Genomic DNA, 6,997 nt, shown 5'->3' with positions numbered 1-6,997 from the left:
AAACCTAACAAAAGATGTGAAAGACCTCTACAAGGAAAACTATACACTTCTGAAGAAAGAGATTGAGGAAGACTATAGAAAGTGGAGAGATCTCCCATGCTCCTGGATTGGTAGAATCAACATAGTAAAAATGTCTGTACTCCCAAAAGTAATCTACATGTTTAATGCAATTCCCATCAAATTCCCAATGACATTCATCAAAGAGATTGAAAAATCTACCATTAAATTCATATGGAAACACAAGAGGCCACGAATAGCCAAGGCAATACTCAGTCAAAAGAACAATGCTGGAAGTATCACAATACCCGACTCCAAACTGTATTACAAAGTAATAGCAATAAAAACAGCATGGTACTGGCACAAAAACAGACATGAAGACCAGTGGAACAGAATAGAGGACCCGGATATGAAACCACACAACTATAACCAACTTATTTTTGACAAAGGCACTAAAAATTTACGATAGAGAAAAGACAGCCCCTTCAACAAAAACTGCTGGGAAAACTGGTTAGCGGTCTGCAAAAAACTGTAACTAGATCCATGTATATCACCCTATACTAAGATTAACTCAAAATGGATCAAGGATCTTAATATCGAACCCCAAACTCTAAAGTTGGTACACGAAAGAGTAGGAAATACCTTGGAATTAACAGGTATAGGCAAGAACTTTCTCAATGGAACCCCAGCAGCACAGCAACTAAGAGATAGCATAGATAAATAAGACTTCATAAAACTAAAAAAGCTTCTGCTCAACAAAAGAAATGGTCTCCAAACTGAAGAGACCACCCACAGAGTGGGAGAAAATATTTGCCAGCTACACATCGGACAAAGGACTGATAACCAGAATATACAGAGAACTCAAAAAACTAAATTCTCCCAAAATTAATGAAAGAATAAAGAAATGGGCAAGTGAACTAAATAGAACTTTCTCAAAAGAAGAAATTCAAATGGGCAAAAAACACATGAAAAAATGCTCACCATCTCTAGGAATAAAGGAAATGCAAATTAAAACCACACTAAGATTCCACCTCACCCCTGTTAGAATAGCCATCATTAGCAACACCACCAACAACAGGTGTTGGCGAGGATGTGGGGAAAAGGAACCCTCTTACACTGCTGGTGGGAATGTAAACTAGTATAACCACTCTGGAAAAAAATTTGGAGGCTTCTTAAAAATCTAAACATTGATCTACCATATGATCCAGCAATACCACTCTTGGGGATATACCAAAAAGAATGTGACACAGATTACTCCAGAGGCACCTGCACACCCATGTTTATTGCAGCACTATTCACAATAGCCAAGTTATGGAAACAACCAAGATGCCCCACCACTGACGAATGGATTAAAAAAACATGGTATTTATACACAATGGAATTTTATGCAGCCTTGAAGAAGAATGAAATCTTGTCATTTGTAAGTAAATGGATGGAACTGGAAAGCATCATTCTGAGTGAGGTTAGCCTAGCCCAAAAGACCAAAAATCATATGTTCTCCCTCATATGCGGACACTAGATCAAGGGCAAACACAACAAGGGGATTGTACCTCGATCGCATGATAAAGTGATAGCGCACAGGGAGGTATGAGGATAGGTAAGACACCCAAAAAACTAGATAATATTTGTTGCCCTCAATGCACAGAAACTAAAACAGATACTTTAAAGCAACTGAGGCCAATAGGAGAAGGAGACCAGGAACTAGAGAAAAGGTTAGTTCGAGAATTAACTTAGAAGGTAACACACATGTACAGGAAAGCAATGCAAGTCAACTCCCTGTGTAGCTATCCTTATCTCAACTAGCAAAATCCCTTGGTCTTTCCTATTATTGCTTATACTTTCTCTTCAACAAAATTAGAGATAAGGGCAAAATAGTTTCTGCCTGGTAGTGAGGGGGAAGTGGGGGTAAGGAAGGGGGTGGGGGAAAGGGGGGAGAAATGACCCAAACATTGTATACGCATATAATAAAAAAAGAAAAATAAAAAAATAAAGGAGACTAAAGAGATGTGTCAATGAATGAGTGAGCATGTACTAAGAAGGACACACACACACACACACACACACACACATACACACATTGAATAATCAAGGGAAAAACTTACAAATTTATATATGAACTGTGGAATTCACAATAGTGTTAATCGACATTAGTTTCTTGATGTTCTAGATTACTTCAAAGTTCTAAAACAAGTTTTATTATATTATTTTTTGCAATTTTTCTATAACTTTTAAGTTCTGTCACAATCAAATGTTACTCAGAAATGAATATTCCAATCTTGCTGAAATTCCTTTAGTCTTTTTCTTGATTCTTACAATAATAACCTCCATGAGACTGGATTCTCCATGAGGCAGGAGAGATAGAAAAAATGATCAGTAAATTAAAAATAATAAATATTAAAAGGGTCACACTCAAATTTAAACCAAAGTAAACACTGCTAAAAAATTAAAATTCAGAGCAGCAAACTCCCACCTGTCACCTTTCTCCTTTTAAATCTTTAGTTACAGCTGAAAGGGGCTGTCTGCATCTCCCTTCTCCTTTGAAATGTTAAGAAGCTGCAAACTTACACTATTCACAATAGCCAAGCTTTGGAAGCAGCCCAGATTCCCAACAACTGATGAATGGATTAAGAAAATGTGGTATTTATACACAATGGAGTTTTATTCAGCCATAAAGAAGAATGAAATTATGTTGTTTGCAGGTAAATGGATGATGGAACATATGGAGATATATATAAATATAGTGACAGAACAAAATTGCATTAGTGAGTCTGTCTGAGGGGGCTATGGGAAGTGGGAGAAATGAAAAATATTGAAATAACCCATCTATATATGAATATTATAAAATGCATAGTACAATAAACTGTTGTATCTTAGGGAAGTATGGTGACAGAGAATGAGTAGGTAATGGAGGGGAGGGGTTAATTTAATAAAAGCAAGTACCAAGGCAAAACCCCCTTGGAATATCAATATACACTTAATTTTTAAAAAATTTTTTTAAATGAAGGGCAGAACGGAAAAATAAATCTTCTCCAGGGGTGGGTACCAATGGGAGGGAGTGGGCATAAGGAAAGGAGGAATGAGGATATATATGGTGGATATGTTTTGTATCCATATATGAAAATAGAAGAATGAAACCTGTTGAAATTGTTCTAAAAAGGTGGGGAGGGAGAAGAGAGAGAATGGTGGGGGTGTAAATCCAACTAAGATATGTTTTAAACATATATGCAAATATCACAATATATTCCCTTGGTACAATTATTATATGCTAATAAAATCATAACTAAAAAAGAAGCTGCAAACTCTTTGAATGGGTAGAGAGACAGAAAAGTGGAGTTTATTTTGTATGCTGGTAGGATGTGAGTAAATTAGGAGAGATACTAGGTAGACTTATCAAAATTACAAAGTGTGCATGCCGTGCAGGGCAGCAACTCTATTCCCAGGAAAATACCCCACAGGACAGGATCTTGCTATGTACACAAATATGTGTGTTTGTGTGTAGTGTAGTATGTGTGTGTGTTGTGTGGTGTGTGTGTGTGTAGGGTGTGTGTGTGTAGTGTAGTGTAGTGTGTGTTGTGTGTATGTGTGTAGTGTAGTGTGTGTGTGTGTGGTGTGTGTGTGTGTGTGTTGTGTGTATGTGTGTAGTGTGTATGTGTGTAGTGTAGTGTAGTGTGTGTGTTGTGTGTATGTGTGTAGTGTAGTGTAGTGTGTGTGTTGTGTGTATGTGTGTAGTGTAGTGTGTGTGTGTTGTGTGGTGTGTGTGTGTAGTGTAGTGTGTGTGTGTTGTGTGGTGTGTATGTGTGTAGTGTAGTGTAGTGTGTGTGTTGTGTGGTGTGTGTGTAGTGTAGTGTAGTGTGTGTGTTGTGTGGTGTGTGTGTGTGTAGTGTAGTGTGTGTGTGTTGTGTGGTGTGTGTGTGTGTAGTGTAGTGTAGTGTGTGTGTTGTGTGTGTGTGTGTAGTGTAGTGTGTGTGTGTTGTGTGGTGTGTGTGTGTGTAGTGTAGTGTAGTGTGTGTGTTGTGTGTATGTGTGTAGTGTAGTGTGTGTGTGTTGTGTGGTGTGTGTGTGTGTAGTGTAGTGTGTGTGTGTTGTGTGGTGTGTGTGTGTGTAGTGTAGTGTAGTGTGTGTGTTGTGTGTATGTGTGTAGTGTAGTGTAGTGTGTGTGTTGTGTGTATGTGTGTAGTGTAGTGTGTGTGTTGTGTGGTGTGTGTGTGTGTGTAGTGTAGTGAAGTGTGTGTGTTGTGTCTATGTGTGTAGTGTAGTGTAGTGTGTGTGTGGTGTGTATGTGTGTAGTGTAGTGTAGTGTAGTGTGTGTGTGTGGTGTGTGTGTGTGTGTGTGTGGTGTGTGGTATATGTGTGTGTGTGTGTGTGTGTGTGTGGTGCTCATTCTGCTTTGTATGAACAAAACCCTTAAATGTCCTAATTGTTAAAACATGTACACAACTTGGTATTTTTCCTATCAAGTGTCCCTCTGCTTTTTGGGTAATGTATGCATTCTGTGACCAATAGACACCAATAGACACAACAGTATATGGCACTCAAGGCTAGGTTAGGAAAGGCCATGTGGTTTCTGCCTTTTTCTCCTGAGTCACACTATGAAATGTTTAATTCGCTTGAAACCACCATTGTGTTAGGAAGCTCAGTCTACAGGGACAGATAGTATTCTAGCCAATAGCTAGTTTCCACTTCCAGGTATGTGAGTGAAAATACCTACCAATGACTCCATTCTCCCACTGTTGAGTTGCTTCAGCAGTTGGATCTTCCCAGTTGAGGCCACAGATATCATGGATCAGAGGTAAGTCATGCCTATTGTGACCTGCACAATTCCAAGCCTATAAGCAAAACAAGATGGTATTTCACAGGCCTAACACATATAACATGACCTAGTGTGTGAAAGTCAGAAAGATAAATATTGCACTTATGCAATTTCTAGAAAGCAATTGGGCAACAGATTTCAAGGGCAGCAAAAATGTCAAAAACAATTGACCCAATAACTCATCTTGTAGAAATGGGTCTTCAATTTTAAATTATTGTATAAATGCAAGAATTTCTCTTTGAAAAGCTCAGAAGAAATGAATCATCTCTGAAAAAAGAATCTAGAAGAGAAAGAACACATTCAACACTATTAGGAGAACAGTATGATGATTGTAGATGTGAGATATTTTTAATGTACAAAAGTATGAAATTTGGATAAAATAGATATTGTTTTGGAAAACAAGTTATCAAAATTTATCAAAAAGGCATTGGAAAATTTAAATAATCATGTTACAAACTGAAAACGCTTTCACTACTGCTTCCAAAAAATTGTCAGGCATAAAAAGTTTTGCAACTGAGTTTTCAAACATTAAATGAATTGAATCAAAGAAATTAAATTCTCTCTAAATAGTAGGAATAATGGTGATTTAACTATCTGTTTCCACAATTTTATATTTTCAAGTCTTCTACCTTTCAATTTTTTGCTATTAAAATATTAGTATTATATAACATTAAAATTGTATTTTAAATAGAGATGGAGTCTAATTGAAATAAAGTAGAGGTAATTTTTATTGCATTGAAGTCAATGAAAAATAAGGGAAGGTAGCTCTAATTTGAGAATGTTGAGGAAAATGAGGACAGGAAGTTGACCCAGCACCAGCCAATCACAAATGTAGCAAGTTTCATGATAGAAAAGTTGGACCTAAGCCAGGCAGAGCCCTGTACTTCATTCTGAGAATCTGGCTTTCCCTGAGCCATTCCTGCCCTGTGAGCATTGCTGTCTTGTGCTTGCTTTACTCCTTAATTCTTGGTCCAGCATCTTCGATCATGGACTTTGCGCAGTCATGAACTCAGGATCAGCAATCCAGTGTCACTATGATGCTCAGGACAATTGCCCACAGCAAACATTTTCTGGCCCAAATGCCAGTAATCCCCAAATTGAGAAAGCCTGACCTAGTCTGTGGAAAATCCATAACACTTTACAAGGTGCATATCTGATGTTCAGTATGTCATTCTCCATGGGTGCTACCTTTTCTACACTCTCAAAAATTAGTCTGCTATGGACAGAATATTTGTGCTCCCCAAAACTCCTATTTTGAAGCCTGAATCACTTATTTTACAGCATATGGAGGTGAGGACTTTGGAAAACAGTTATGACTGGTGCATGGAGTTTTCATCAGTGAGACTAATGTCCTTATAAAAAGATGAAGAGACCAGACCTGTAGTCCTTCCAAAAGTGAGGTTATAACAAAATGGTGTCCCCCTGAAAACCAAGAATAAGGCAGACACCAGGAACAGAGCTGGCTGGCTCCTTAAACTTGGACTTCCCAGCTTTCAGAATGAGATGGAATAAATTTCTCTTAAGCCACCCAGTCTGTTACAGCAGCTGGGCTGTCTAAGACAATTTCCTCATCCACAGAATCAAGTAGACTTGAGATTTTTCATTTTCATTGCATCCCTTTATTGACTTCCGAAGATTGCATCCTACTCAATTCAAACTCCTCAGTCACATGTTTACAAATCATTTTTGTATTATTTATTTAGATACTTAATATTTGCCCATTTTATTATATTTTCATTATCAAGAATGTCAACCTCCCTTTGAATTTCAGTTTGCTTTCAAATCAAAATAATAATACAGATTCCTAATATTTTTTAAAGAATAGAATTTTTTGAATCTAGTTTCCAGAAGCCATTTCCCCTAGTGGTCCTTTCAGCAAGCTCAGCTACATCATTTGCAGGCCTAGAGCAAAACGAAAATGTAGAGCCCTGGCTCAAAAGCCCACTGACAATAAGAGCAAGTGCAGGCAGCACCTGACCTAGGGGCCCTTTGCAAATGCTCACGTTGTGCCACGAAGCCAGGAGGAACAACCCGTCTGACACTGGTGAAAACAGCCCTTTGTAGTGGTGTTTGATTTTCTCAAAAGACAAAGTACATTCACAGTTTGTTTAAATGAAAGAGGCAGAAAGTCAGTGAGATCTGTCGTTGATCATTAATCAGCAATTTGCACAGTGTTTTACTGAGGGAAGA

Source organism: Castor canadensis, chromosome 10 (assembly GCF_047511655.1).
Source record: "Castor canadensis chromosome 10, mCasCan1.hap1v2, whole genome shotgun sequence".
In the NCBI taxonomy this organism is placed as follows: Eukaryota; Metazoa; Chordata; class Mammalia; order Rodentia; family Castoridae; genus Castor; species Castor canadensis.
This window is presented reverse-complemented; position numbering follows the sequence as displayed.